Source organism: Amblyomma maculatum, chromosome 1, assembly GCF_055883805.1.
Source record: "Amblyomma maculatum isolate TAMU_Amacu chromosome 1, ASM5588380v1, whole genome shotgun sequence".
NCBI lineage: Eukaryota > Metazoa > Arthropoda > Arachnida > Ixodida > Ixodidae > Amblyomma > Amblyomma maculatum.
Genome location: NC_139344.1, coordinates 46,324,511 through 46,339,190, shown reverse-complemented (window position 1 = coordinate 46,339,190; position 14,680 = coordinate 46,324,511).

Sequence of the window (14,680 nt, the reverse complement as noted above, 5' to 3'; positions counted from 1 at the left end):
TAATTAGGTTCCTATTTGTTAGCCTCCAAGATTCAGCCCCATACAGGTAAGTACAGGTAAGATGCAACTGTTGTATACTGTCCTCTTGAGTGACACCGGTACGCTACAAGTCATAATCTGCGAATGCTTGCCCAATGCGCTCCATCCAAATCTTATTATGCTTGTTATTTCCCTTTCATAATCTAGATCTGGTGTTACTCCTGTACAAAGTAGACATATTCGCCTACTACTTCCAGTGCTTCGCTATCTAACGTAAACTACTGTTCTTTCCTTAGGCGGTCGAATAGTACCTTAGTCTTCCGTCCAGCGCTTTAGCCGAGAAGACTCACGGTCAACGAAGCGGTAACACCGCCTTGAAAGAATCTCACTGTAAAATCTGCCTCACAGTGAGGCAACCTCAGAGGTGCTCGCTAAGTAGGACCTCTTCAAGCCACTTATGATTACGCGCCTCTCACTGCGACTGAACGCCTTGTCCCCGTGTGCGCGGAGCTAGACACTGCTTCGCAATCTCCACATTATCTGCCCGCCAAGCACTTTTGTTCCTCAGTCTCCTCAGAGATCCCAGAGCAACAACGCTTTTTGTAACGAAAATTACACTAGGCTAGTAGAAGCGCATTTCGGGGAGCCGAGCGTAGACCATTAGCGCGCATGCGCCGCTACCACGGCAACCAGCTGGGCCGTTCCACTGGTGTTCAACCACTGCACTAGTTACAGAGAGGAGGAGAAGGATGGTATCGGCATCCCAGAAGATGCGCGTGCTGGCGCTGAAAGGAGGAGAAGGGTATTTTCACACTACACGTGCACGCACCGCTGCGGACAGGTGACCGAGTGGATCAGGAAAGCGTATGCCGGCATCGCATGCACAGGGCATGAAGAGCGATTCGGCTTAGAACGGCGGTTTGTTCCGCCGTGGTGGCGCACTGGATAAGATGACCGACTACAGCTCGGGAGTACCCGAGTTCGAACCCGGCGTTTCGATGGAGGCGAAATGGGGAAGCATCCGTGTGCTGTGCGATATCAGTGCACGTTATAGAACACCAGTTCGGCAAAATTACTTTGCAGCCCTGCACTACGGCACGTCTTTCTCTCTTTCCGGTTTCACTCCCGTCGCTTTCAGGTGTCCAAAGAACAAGGGCGATAGATACCGCCTCTTCCCTTTCCCGGGAATAAATTATTGCAATCGAACGCCGGTGAACTTTGATGCGTTCAACGGAACGCTGGTTGTGTTCGAGGCTATGCTCGGTCTCCCACAGCCGAAACTTTAGCCCGTTGTGGTGGTGCAGTCGTTACGGCGCTCGACTGATGTGCCCGAGGATGCGGGATGGAATCTCGGCCGCGGTGGCCCCCTTTCCATGGAGGCGAAAAGCAAAGCGCCTGTGTGTTGTGCAATGTCAGTGCACGTTAAAGAACCCCAGGTGGTCCGGATTTTCGGAATCCTCCAATACGGAGTCTTCCATAGTGTCACTTAGTGGTGACAAGGCCGTAGGCAACATATGAGGAGGCTTGAAACATTCTGGAATAGACTCTTTATTGGGATGACTTGCGCCCACAAAAGATCTAAGCAATCTGCGACGGCGACAGCACGAAGCGTGCTAGGCGGTCGTCGATCAACGAACGCCCGTCGGATTCGTCAACGCTAAATTTAAAGGCTGCGAAGAAACATCCAGATAAAGCCGCAGATAGTGACTATCACAACCTGGAACATTGCAGAAACACGCGCAAGTGGCCGAAATTTGCTAGATGCAACTCGACGCATCATTTGCGACAAGAAAATGATAAAACAGCATCTCGCGGCAACGAGCATGAACAAACAAATACAGAATTGATCCATGCGCTAGAATCCCAGTGATAAAGCCTCATACCGGCGGCTGTCGAAAAGCAACAAAGATTCGAACCGATTGTAGAATATACTACCTTTTTGGAAAGGAATCGCCTCGATGTTTATAAAATAAACACAAACAGACAAATAAATTGCTAACAATTAAAACACGGGCGTTTATCGCGCGAAACAAGGCTTCAGGTGCACCACGTGAACTATTCGCATTCCGGCGCCGCTAGGATGTGGTCATGCCATCGCGTATGAGTTCATATAGTCAAGTTGTCCTATGCGCCGAAGGACTTTGTATGGCCCAAAGTATCGGTGCTGTAAATTTTCACTTAGTCCACGACGGCGAATTGGCGTCAATGCTACACTTGGTCTCCTGCCGTGTACTCTGCGTGGCGTTGTCGCAAGTTGTATATGCAGCCGTCGGGCTTCCTCTTCACGCTGCAGGTTGGCGGCGACGTCTAGGTTGTCTTCTTTTGTCCCATGCGGCAGTATCGCGTCAAGCGTCGTCGTAGGCCCTACATACGCTTGAACGAGGTCGCTCTGGTTGTCTCCTGGATGCCCGTGTTATACGCGAAGATCACGTACTGCACGATGGTGTCCCAGGTCTTCTGTTTGGCGTCGACGCACATGGCGAGCGTCTCCGCTATAGCTTTATTGAGACTTTCCGTGAGTGAGTTTATCTGCGGGTGGTATGCGGTCGTCCTGCAGTGGCTTGTCTGGCTGTACTTTAAGATGGCTTGAGTAATTTGCGCTGTAAATGCATTTCCTCGGTCCGTGATGATCACTTCAGGAGCGCCGCGGCCACAGGAGAATTCGTTCGACAAAAAACTTGGCAACTTATGGTGCGGTGCTGTTACACAGAGCTTTCGCTTCGGCGTACCGACACATGTAATTGGTTGCCCCGATGGACCCATTTTTTTGTGATTGGCCATCCATATATTCCGCGCTGATGAAGTTGGGAAGGAGCCGAGGAACTATATCCCAATTTATTGAAAGGGCTTAATCGGGGGCGATATGGGGCTCAGTAGACCATCTGGTCTGATTGGGGGCGTCCAGCGTCGCCGACACCCACGGCATGTATTCAGGTAATGCGCAACGTCGGCAGGCAAGGGTGTTCAGTAATATTTGTCTTATATCCGGCGCAACGTGCGCGCAAATCCGAGATGCCCTGCTGTCGGCTCATCGTATAGCGCCTGCAGAAACTCCGGTATGAGGCTTTTGGGCACAAGAAGCTGTGCTGTTTTGTTGGCTGCAAAGTTCTTCTTCGTGTGGACGCCATTGTTTAAAGCGAATGACTATAAATAACGCTTGAACACCACAGGAAGAGAAGCGATCTTTCCTTCGAGGCAACCAGCTAAGTCTTTCAACTCAGGGTCTGAGCGCTACTGCTGGGCAAAACTGCTGGCGTTTACTGGTCCCAAGAAAGCGTCTTCGTCGTCTTCTTTCGGCGGCGCGTCAACGGAGGCTTGTAACAATCACACTGGACCGGAATACTTTCAACTAGCCTCATAGACGACTATGATGTCAAATTCTTGAAGACGCAGGCTCCATCGCCTAATGCGGCCGGATGGATCCTTTAAGTTGGCGAGCCAGAACAATGCATGGTGATCGTTCACAACCCTCAATGGTCGTCCGTACAAATGGGGGCGGAACTTTGGTGGGGCCCAAATGATGGCAAGACATCTTTTATTTGTCGCAGTATAGTTGAATTCAACTTCCGACAAGGAACGGCGAGCGTACGCGATACCTTTTCCTGTTCGGCAATTTTCTGAACCATGAACAGCATCCAGGCCAATGCTGCTTGCGTCGGTATAAATTTGTCTCCTCATTTTCTTCGAAATTCTTGAGTACAAGAGGCGAGTGTAAGCGGCCGTTAAGTTCCTTAAAGCATCATAATGCGGCGCTTCCCATTTAAAAGGCAAGTCAGCCTTTGTAGGCTGCGTCAACGGTTCGGCGATGCGCGAATAGTTGATGGCAAATCACCGATAGTAAGCGCATAGCCGAAGGAATCTGCGTAAAGCTTTCTTGTCGGCAGGCGGTGTAAACTGTGCGATCGAAGCTGTTTTCTCCGGGTCTGAGCGAACAACACCCTTGCTAATGATGCAATCTGGGAACCACAGTTCCTGGCAGGCAAACTGGAATTTCTCTGGTTTCATCGCTAGCCCTGATGATGTAATTATTTCAGCACTTTCCGAAGCCTTTTCAGTCGGTCTTCAAAGCTTGAACAGATCGGGTTTAGGCCAACATTTTGGTTCATGGCCCCTTTTCCCAAGCATTTCACCCCAGAAGAGCCGAGCATCAGGCCGGGGGAAATTGTGTACCCAATGGGAACCGGTGTGTACCCGGCGGCACTAGGGATCGAACCCTGTGCCTCCCGAATGCGAGGCGGATGCTCCACAACAAGGCCACCGCTTCAGCATCACAACGACATCATTCAAGTATTTCAGACAAATCTGCCAATTCAAGCTCCCCAAAACGGTATCCATTACCCGCTGGAACGTCGCTGGTGCAGAGTAGAGACCGAATGGTACTATCGTGAATTCTAAGAGGCCGTCTGGCGTGATAAACGCGCTCTTCTCGCGGTCTCTTTCGTCGATCTCAATTTGCGAGTACCCGCTCTTTCGGTCCATCGACGAGAAGTGCTTGGCGTTGCAGAGCCGATTCAGTGTGTCGTTGATGCGGGAGAGAGGGTACGCAATATCGTTTTCATTATGCTATTCAAGCGGCGGTTCGACGCAAAAACGAAGCGTTCCGTATTTTTTCTTCACCAGAATGACGGGAGCCGCCCATGGGCTCTTCGTTGGCTGGATGACGTCTCCACAAAGCATTTTATCTACTTGCTGGCGTATGGTTTCTAAGTAAACTTATTTCTGTAATACTCGCAGCGTCGATACTTGGTTTGTCCCTTATTTGAGAACTAATTATACACTTAAACACTAAAACACAACCTTCCTCACATACTCAACAAATATATATACAAAGAAAATTTCAAATTCAAAGAATTGCGGAAATATTTTGTGGAGCTGTGAGACTTTTGTATTTTTGTTACTTCTGATCTTGTAGGTGCGCACTGATGTACAGAGCAAGTTTTAACATTTTGATTGTGTCGTACTACTTGATGTGTCTAATTTGCTTGCTATGAATGTACATCTGTTTTAACTGTACACTAGAGAACAGTCAGCATGTCTGGGTGAAGTTTACATGTCCTTACGCATACTTCAAAGTTTTCTAGTAGCTGACCCTGAAACCTGCATAGTTTGCATGGAATAGTTGCATTTATCGAGTGTATTATGTTTTGTTTCTATTTTTGTGTGTATTTTTCTCTCTATTTTACATGCATCATTCCCTTGTAGTAATTCTCCTACACTTCGGTGTCACTGCTTTGCAACACTTTGTATATTTTTTCCGGGCCCCGTTAAGCTGCAAAAGCGGCCTTTTGCCAGGAGATCCCTCCAGTTGTACTGATGGAATAAATAAGTAAAAAGTAGCTGACGTAATTCTGCTCCCTCGCTATTTTTCTTGGAACGATAAAATGTAGGTGGGTAACATGTGACCACTGATTTCGTACCGAAGCAAAACTCGCTCAACAATCGTTTTTACTCGTGCCATCAACTATGAGCTCTTTGATAGAACACGTTGCGCGTTTAATATCAGTACGCAGCTCTTCTAGTTACAATACACCTGCTGTTCTCCTCTGCTGTTAGGAGTGCTTGAAAAGTAAGATGAGGTGCGGTTCTCAAAAAATCTATGTGGTTTTTCTCAGGATTCGGCAGACTTCGGCTGTGACGCTCCATTGAGATTGAGGAGAGAGAAAATCTAGTGGATATTTCCCTCAGTTTCAGTCCTCCTATTGCAGCATGAATAACGAATCGAATCCGCCATTGAAGCATTTGGAGCCGATTCCTAACGCACACGAGTACTGCCTTGACGATTGCAACGACAAAACGAATGCGGGAAGATTGAGTAAGGAGTATACCTGCCTCAAACATATTAAGCAATGTAGCGAATGCATGATGTATACGTAAATGTGCCCAAACATATGATCCCTAAGAATGCATGAAAAAATTCTTCTTGTTGGATTAAACCTCCCGCTAAACTCGACCACGCCGTGGCAAAGGGCTTCAGCAAGGTAGGCAATTCAGGTTCCGAAAATGATTTTGTGCGGCCCATCAAGGTTGCATCCAGCGTTATTTTAAACGAGTTACTGATGTTACGATTATCGCAAGAGTCTAAGCTTGTCGTATTCTTTAAACTTTTTAAAGTACAATTATACACCTCATTTTCATCGGTCGGTTCGAAAATAGAGATTGAGAAACTCTATCGCCCACAAATTTAAATAAAACACGGATGAGATATCGACTCCTGATTGTAGTAACAAAACCGTTAAAAGCATTGTCCAAAGAATGCCCATTTAGGTCAAAACCATCCTCTGTTAAGCTTTTCATGTCATTTGGGTGAGTAATTCTATTTAAAAGTTTATTAAGGCGCCTCCAATTTTCTTTAGGATTATTAAAGAGTTTCATGTCAAAGAGGTTATTGTGGGAAGTAGTCCTAGCTGTCCTGATTTCTTTGTTCAAAAAAATCCGAAATGCTTTAAAGCGGACCAGTAGTGCGGTATCCTTAGTGCTGAACAATTATGCGACCATTTTTTGCTTCTTTACAAGTCGCAGAAGTCATGGGGACATGCACGGCTTGCGAGCGTTTTTGGAACCTTTGCTTCAATGGTAGAAAAACATTCATGATAGTCTGGTAAAAAAATCCCCAAGAAAGTTCTAGGCAAGCCCGAGTAGGTGCTTCAAAAAAAGAAAAAAAAACGTTTCCAGTTTACTTGCTCTGTACGACACCTAAACGTTTCAGGGTTTTTGTGTGAACTAAGCTGCCGATGGGGATTAAAGGTTCGTGCTAAGCGGGATTTGGAATAAATTCTTAGGAAAACAGGTAGACGACCTCCGTCTTGAGGCATTTTGATAGACTAACAAGCAACGCCACGATGACAATGCATGTATAAAATTTTTATATTTTTTTTAGAGTCTCGCTTTAAATCTCCTCTATCGTGCGCGAGCCTATCACGTGGTGGTCGCACATAAAGCGGCAGAGTGGGCTCCGAGCAGAAAGTCTTCAGTGCTTCTGTGCGAGTCAGCATCGGCAAGGGACACGTGATGTAGACAAGCCACCTGCGAGAGCAGGTGGCATTCAGACGACGGCGCGACCAGCGAACTGTGGAAAGCGCGAAGATGCTAAGAAATAAAGCACAATGCACAGGGGTGTAGAGCGCAGGTTTGTTGTTTAATGCGACAACACAAGGCAAAGCAAAAAGAAAACAACTAATGACTTCTATTTTATAGTTACTCTGTCACCGAATTTTAGAAATAAGCAATTTATGTCTGCCTGATGTACGCTTTTTTTTTTCGCACACTGCTAGAAACACGTTTGCCCCCTCCTCCCAAGATATAGATATTGCAAGCAGATTTCTTTTTTGAGCCCAGAAAATGACATGCTTGCCGTTGGCAAGGACGTATATTGCCAAATAAATGTCAATGGCGCCGGCTTTCAATCTGGACACACCCATCAGGACGACACAGCGGCGTCAGGTGATGTCAGTGCGCAATAGACCTACTACGATGAACAGCTCGCAAGGTGAACTCGATATATTCTTCAGCGCTGTGTGAATTGTACCATGCCTCAAAAATACCGAAATTAAACTTATTTTCGAATCTGCGCAAAATATACGTTTCTGTTTTTTCTCTTTACTAGCAGCAAGTTATCTGGCTCAAAGACGTGCTTCGAAAGCTGGGAGTTGTATACCGCAGGAAGGTTCTCTTATAGCTTGCTTCTGGCAGCGGACTTCGGCACTTAACGGTGGTCGATTCTAACCAGAGTTAGAATCGGCCACTTCTAACCAGTCAGGGAGCAAAAAAAAAAAAAATAAAGAAGAAACAAGGAACACAAACTTCCAGCCGTTACACGCTTACAAGCCTTTACACGCTTACAAAAGCTAGCCGCATGTAACGTTCATGTATTAGGGCTGGCCCGAGGCAGGAGGCACGAAAAGCCCTCTACGAGGGCTTTTCTTACAGAACTCACCATTTTAGAGTTATATATGAATGTATCTTTAGAACTAAGGAAATATTAGAAAAATGCGGTACATGATCGATAGTAAACGGGAGAAAGGTAGCTTGAGCCTTACTCGTGGTCGCCGCCTCAAAGCTGCAGCACGAAGAAGCGGGGACGTGGCGGCCTAGGCACCTCTACTTCCTGACGAGGAAAAGTGCCCGGTGCGCTCATCCACCGCGAAGAGGGCTTGACAAACGGGCTCAGGCCGAGCGTTATTTCCCAATCCAGTTCCCAGGCTTGATAAGGGGATGGCCAAGAGATCGAATTGTCCGAGTTGACTCTGAGAAAAGAATATATTGTTATTGAGACTCCAACGAGGCGTTTGGAGCGCAAGAAGTGTCACGCGATGTTTCCAACACATCTTTCGTTTTCACCATTTCCACAGGAGTGCGTGAATTCTACTCAAAGATGGATGCTGCTTCGATGACATTCAGGTGGAATAATAGGAGTTTAGTACTAATGACATAAGCGGAACGCTGTACGTAGATTATTTTCAGCGCGTGGCTTTTTATAGGCCCCAGGTTAACCGGCCCGATATTGGAACTGTGCTGGCAAAACACGGCCCAAGGGCGGCACATTGTTGCCAGTATGTTTCTGATAAGGGTCCTGCCATTCTATAAGCTGGTTACAACGGGCCAGGTATGCCATTGCTTGCTGACATTGGTACTATGTCTGGAACCCAGTGATAAACATTGTCCTGCAATACGTGTGGCTCACCAATATTTCGCATATGCTGGTGTGAGCTTTGCAGCATCGTCCATCAGATCGATCGGTCTTCCAACATTTCATATACGCTCGTGTGCGTTTGCGAAAATTGTTCGCTCATTTAGGTATGACTGCCAACATCTGATACACGTTTATGTATGCTGGCAAATATTTTTCGCTCATTAAGATCCCGCTGCCAACATGCGGTACTGCATCTTGTAAAATATTGATCAACATTACCTGGTTATTTAGCCAGACTGCTAGTGAGCATTGGTCAACATTTTCCCCTTAGACTGCCAACACCTCAAGTATTTTGGCATGCACTTCTTGACAACACTGTTCCGTTGGGTTCAGACATGACTTTTAAGAATGAGACCTTCCTCTACGATCCTCGGTGTTCATAATTAGTCTTCATTACTTTCAGGTGCGCAATAAGCAGCACATTGAAATTGCTCATGTGTGTAGGTTATGAAACGAGGTGTACACAAATTGCAGAAATAATCCTTGTCTGCCTTATCTGATAGCGGTTCATGAACATTCAGGCAACATTGGCTGCCGGGCGTTGTTATATTATAAAACTAGAGGCAGTCGCATTCCTAAGCTACTCCATTCGATTGCATCCTCAGTGAACGTGCGGTTTTCGAGACATACGCCCCGAACCTTACCATTATATTCATGCGAATACGGATGTATGACAGAGACAGTCCATGAAAAACATCCTTGACGTGGTTAGCTTTTGATCCGAACGTCTCTTCCAGTTCGGCATCCAAAAGCGAAAGTTAGAGACCTGCCTAGTATGCCAATGGCACATGCAGCGTCATGAAACATCCCGCCGCAGCTGAAGCCGTTTAGGCGGCCATCGTGACGTTTACGCATGAATACGAGAACTGAAATTCAAATTTTTTGTATAGAGCTGGATCTCTGGTAGCACACGTGTTCTAGCAATGTTCTACAAATTGGAGCTGCCTAGAAATATGACCGTCTCCAAGTTGACAAACTAATAATATAAGAGGCTAAATATTAAATTACTGCATCGTATTTAAATAGGGGGCTGACAACAGTAATTAGTATTTTTTCTCTGTACGCCTGTCCGCATAGCGTACTTGCGAAACAGCTTTGATATACTTGTGATTATTTATTGCTAAAAATCTACAAACTGTGTAGATGAGCCACGCCAAACTGTTTTACTGACTGATTTCTACATTTTTCCATGCCGACAAACCATAGCAGCTTTCATTTGACGACGCACTTTACAAGAGTAGCCCTGGAACACACACACAAAAAATAACACAATGGAATAGTTTATAACAGAAGGAAGGATGGATAATGGGAAACCGGCATTAATAAAGTCTGAGACCATCATTGCACACAATAGAAAATTTATGACAACAAATCAGGTAGAAAATATTCCTATCTACGTGCTTTATGGAGAAAGAGAACACGTTGGCGTGATTAGCGCGGTCAGTTCGTATCGAACAAGCTCACACGTGACGTTACTCTGATGAAATTTACCAGTGTGGCATTTCAGTTGCATTTCATAAAGAGAAGCGACGCCCCAGTTTTCTCTGCCCACATTGGGTTGTGCGCTCTCCCGCTTTTCTTTTTTCTTTAGCCTGCAAGAAATGCAGATTACAAATATTGCTAGCTATATCCATATACCTGGGCAGGACACCTTATCAAAATAAAGTAAATGTGTTTCTATTCATAGGCGTCTTTTTTTTTATTATTGCACACTGCTTTAGCCAAGAGCGCAGATAAAAATGAGCCCTTTCACGAAAATTATGTGAGAGAATTTTATTCTCGTTACTCTTTAGCAGATAGATGCATGTGTAATGAAAAGGCAAAGCACACTGAGCTGTTCTCTAGCCCATTCCTTTATATTAAGCCTCACAAGTTCGCGGAAGTCATATCTGAGCGCAAATTTTTAATTTAACTGTATGTGCTTTACAGCCATAACACAACGATTTTTTTATTCGCAAGAACAGTTGAACCAAGAACCTTGCTCGGTTCCGGGCGCTCTGTGCTGGTCATCTCCAGTAAAAGCTATACCCCAGGACGCATGCACTTGAAAGCGACACGAAAATCTTGTCGCGAATTCTTAGAAAGGAGTGGGTGCACACAATGCACTCGCCTCCAACAAGCAATGCCCAGCTCCTTTTCTGCCGCCTCCTCCCCCCCCTCCCCACCACCGCTCCTTATCTATACTTCGTCTCACAAGATACTTGCAGCACTGTGAAAGGCAGAGGAGCCCTTGCAATTGTGCTCTTAAGTGCCTCTCGCCCATGGGCAGTATAATAGGGAATTGTGCTCATACTGTCACCCTCATAAATTTGAGGGCGAGAGGTGCGTAGGAGCACAACTGCTTACTGTAGTGCGCGTGATCCTGATTAGACCGGGTGCCTCTGCTTTTTGCACTGCTTCAAACATCTTGTGAGACGAAGTATACCCTCAAGTTGTTGTATGTTGAAGCAATGAAGACACCTGACAGCAGTACTGGATGTCTTTCCAGGCACCATATATGGCTCCCCGAAACTCCCCCGCTTTGTCCATGTTACTGTTCATGGACCGCGCTTGCGGTGGTGGTGGTAGTGGTTGATTTATTTTTTTTTTTTTTTATAATAATCAAAAAGAAGAAAACGGTAATGCCGGCCGCTGCAACTGCTATCTAAAAACTGAAGCACTTGATCTGCGGCCGGCGGCAAGGAAAAGGGGTTAGGGAGAGGATAGCGAGGGGAAGTAGAGAGGGGAGCGATAGGAAGAAAGGGCAAGGGGAGCTTTGTACTTTATTTACAAAGTGCAGACGGTCAACGAGTTCGCATCGCTCGCGCGCAAGTGCCCGAGCACTGTCCACAAATGCCTGCGCGCGAGCGGCCACTGCAATTGTTTACAAATTATATATATATATATATATATATATATATATATATATATATATATATATATATATATATATATAATACCAGTGATGTATATATATAGTCGCGCGCACGTAGCGTCCTGTCGCAGACAGATCGCGCACGCGACACAATGCACCAGCTGCCGGGGTGGGGCGTCCGGCAGCATACGTACAAGGTAGCACACACGGAGCGTTCAGGTCACGCACGCACTACCTGGCTAAGAGCAAGCGAGGCTTCAAGCCTGCCCGCTCGATGAACGCACAGAGGCTCACCATTGCCCTGTCACGGGTGCGCGCACTGCCTCGCGGCCACAGGAGCGTCTCGATGCTGTCCGGGATGATTCCGAGAGCCCTATAAGCCGAGATCATCTCGCGACGTGGCTCTGCGGATGCGGTACAGCGAAGCAGCATGTGCTCCAATGTCTACACTGCAACGCAATCACAACACACGTCGCTCGACGAAAGTCCGTGGCGCACCCGTCTTACCCCAGGCCACACGCAGCCGACGCGCACTCGGATGAGCATTGCACGCTGTAGGCGCGACAATGAGCGCGCGCCGACAGCAGGGATGCGCTCTCCTGGCACGATGCGTGGGTCCGGGTGTTGCTGACGGAGGTGGTCATAGATTACCGCGCGCACGTCCTCCAAAGCGAGAAGTTCGTCGCTGGGAGGGAGTTGATGTGCGGCGGTGGCGAGTTCATCGCCTTGCTCATTGCCGTGTATGCGGAGTGACAGCAGCCAAAGGGTATGAAAAAGAACTGAACAAGGGTAAATGGGGTGCGCCTCAGTTCGCAGATGAGCCCACGTTTCGACAAGTGGATGAAGACAAGTCCACTTGTCTAAACGTTGGCTCATCTGCGAACTGAGGCGTACCCCATTCACCCTTGTTCAGTTCTTTTTCATACCGTGCAAACCATCTTTTTCCTTTCGTTCTACCAGCAGCCAAGGAGAGAAGACGATTCTATAGTTGACCGACCAATGCCCAGTTTCTAATGAGAAAAACGTTCTGGTTATAGAAATGTTCTTGTCGGTAGCGACCGCAGGATTAGCGCGAACGATCGTGTTATGATAGTGCTTCTAGCCGCGGCTCCTGCGGCGAGCGGTTCCTATAGTAGAGCGGGTGTGGGCGAGCGCCTGACGCCCCACTCAAGCTCGGTGCTGCTCTGCATGGCACCGGCGCACTTAGACGTCTCGGCGTCTAACATGCCTGGGCTCGTCCGAGCAGATGCCAGACATTCTGGCGCCACGACGACTGCCGGCGCCACGCAGGCGCACCCTCCTTTCCCTCCTCCTCGTACCGCGGCGGGAACCCAGTGCGCTCGTTATTGAGCTCCTTGGTCCGCAGCCACTACAGTGCCCGGATTGCATAGTTTGAAGTCAAACTGCTTTCTGGCCCGCTTAAAAGAAGGTGCTCGGCCGGTGGTCGGGCGATACCCGTCGAGACCGTCGCGAGAGTCGTCGCATGCAGTGGTGCGCGCCTGGAGTGGACGTGGCGGGTCTCTGTGACCGTCGCTGTGCGAATACAGTCGCGTGAAGCCAGTAACTTTTGGCTTCCGTGTCGGTATTGTTGTGCCCAGTACCATGACTGTATATATGTATAAATTCATCTTTCGTTCACCTCATCTGTGTGTTGCAGGAGCCTTAAAATACCCGGACACGGACCAAAATCGCGACACTCGTGCGAGTTCAAAATGAGCTTCATCATGCAGAGTAGCACAAAGCGAAGATAAAGTAACACTGAGTATTTCAGGGGCCGCATCCAATTAGAAGAAGCGATTGACTGAAATGAACAGCTAGTTACCATTCCTTAAAGTTTTAAGCGCCAACAGAATCATTTAGACAACTCAGAAAATGACCTGATCGCCAATTGAGCCACGGAATACCGGGAAGAAATCCCAAATTGCAGGTCACACAAAATTGATTTGAATATTTCTGTCATCTTTATGATTTCTTATACTGGCAGGAATATTTTCGGTGGCCAAAACACCCCTGGTATATTCCACACCATAGAATGTTGCCAAGCTAATCATCACTTTCGGGCAGAGTGCGCAAGCAACAACAACAACAAGCAAGAAAGCGGATAGAAGCTGTGAAAACGCGACAGCCTTAGAGATGTGAGCCGAAATTCACGAGCACAAGTTATACATACAGCCGATAATATGCAGGAACGCAACACATCCACCCACATATACATATTTTACATAGTTGAGAGTAATAAATCTTGCCGTGGCAACCACCTTCCTGTCACTCCCTTTTCTCCCAAAGAACAGAGGGCAATTTTTCTTTTTCACTGCAACCTGGCAACCACGACAGCTGCCAGGCCATAGCTGTTTTATCGTGTACCAGCCTGGCAGGAGATTAGGTTTTATTACAAGAAGAGGAGAGAATTTCCCTCGCCCAACATTCCCCCTGGCTCGCCGCGGTAACTCAGTAGTTAGTCCTCTCCCCAGCTGTGCCTATGAATCCGAGATTAAATCCCGGCCACGGCAGCCGCTTTTCGATGGAGACGTCCATGTGTTCCACGGCGCGTTAAAGAACAAGGTCACGTTAGTGCACGTTAAGAACCCCAAACAGGTAGGAATTTACGCATCCTTCTACTATGGCGTCCCCCATAGCATGAGTTGCTTCCGGAGGTTAAACGCCATACAGCAGCCAAACGGAACCATTTTACCACCTGCCAACTGAGGCATTTTGCAGCCGGATTTACTGCGTACCTGCCAGCCTTACGTATCAGAAAAATACTTAACACGCTCTGCCTTGTAATCACTCCTTGGTGTATTGACCAGGGACCCGAACTAATCGTTCTAAGAAGCAACGCGGTTTTCCGCCTCATACTTTAGAAAAATATTATTCCCACTACTGCTAGAGGAAAGCTCAAAGTACGAAGGAGCTCAAATCACTGGAGATAACGAAAACCTGCAGTACAGTTATTTAATTAACACGGTGCCTCTAAATATTTGAAAAGCGGCTGGAATACAAAGAAAAAGGAAACGCAGGTTGCTGGTGTAAAATATGCTCTTGGTCCCCCCTTCGCCTTTACTTCCTAGTCTTCGGGCACCGGACTGGAAAAGCAAATATTGACTTGCTGCTGCTGAATGCATAGGGAAGCTAGAGAAAACTGCATGACAAAAATATAC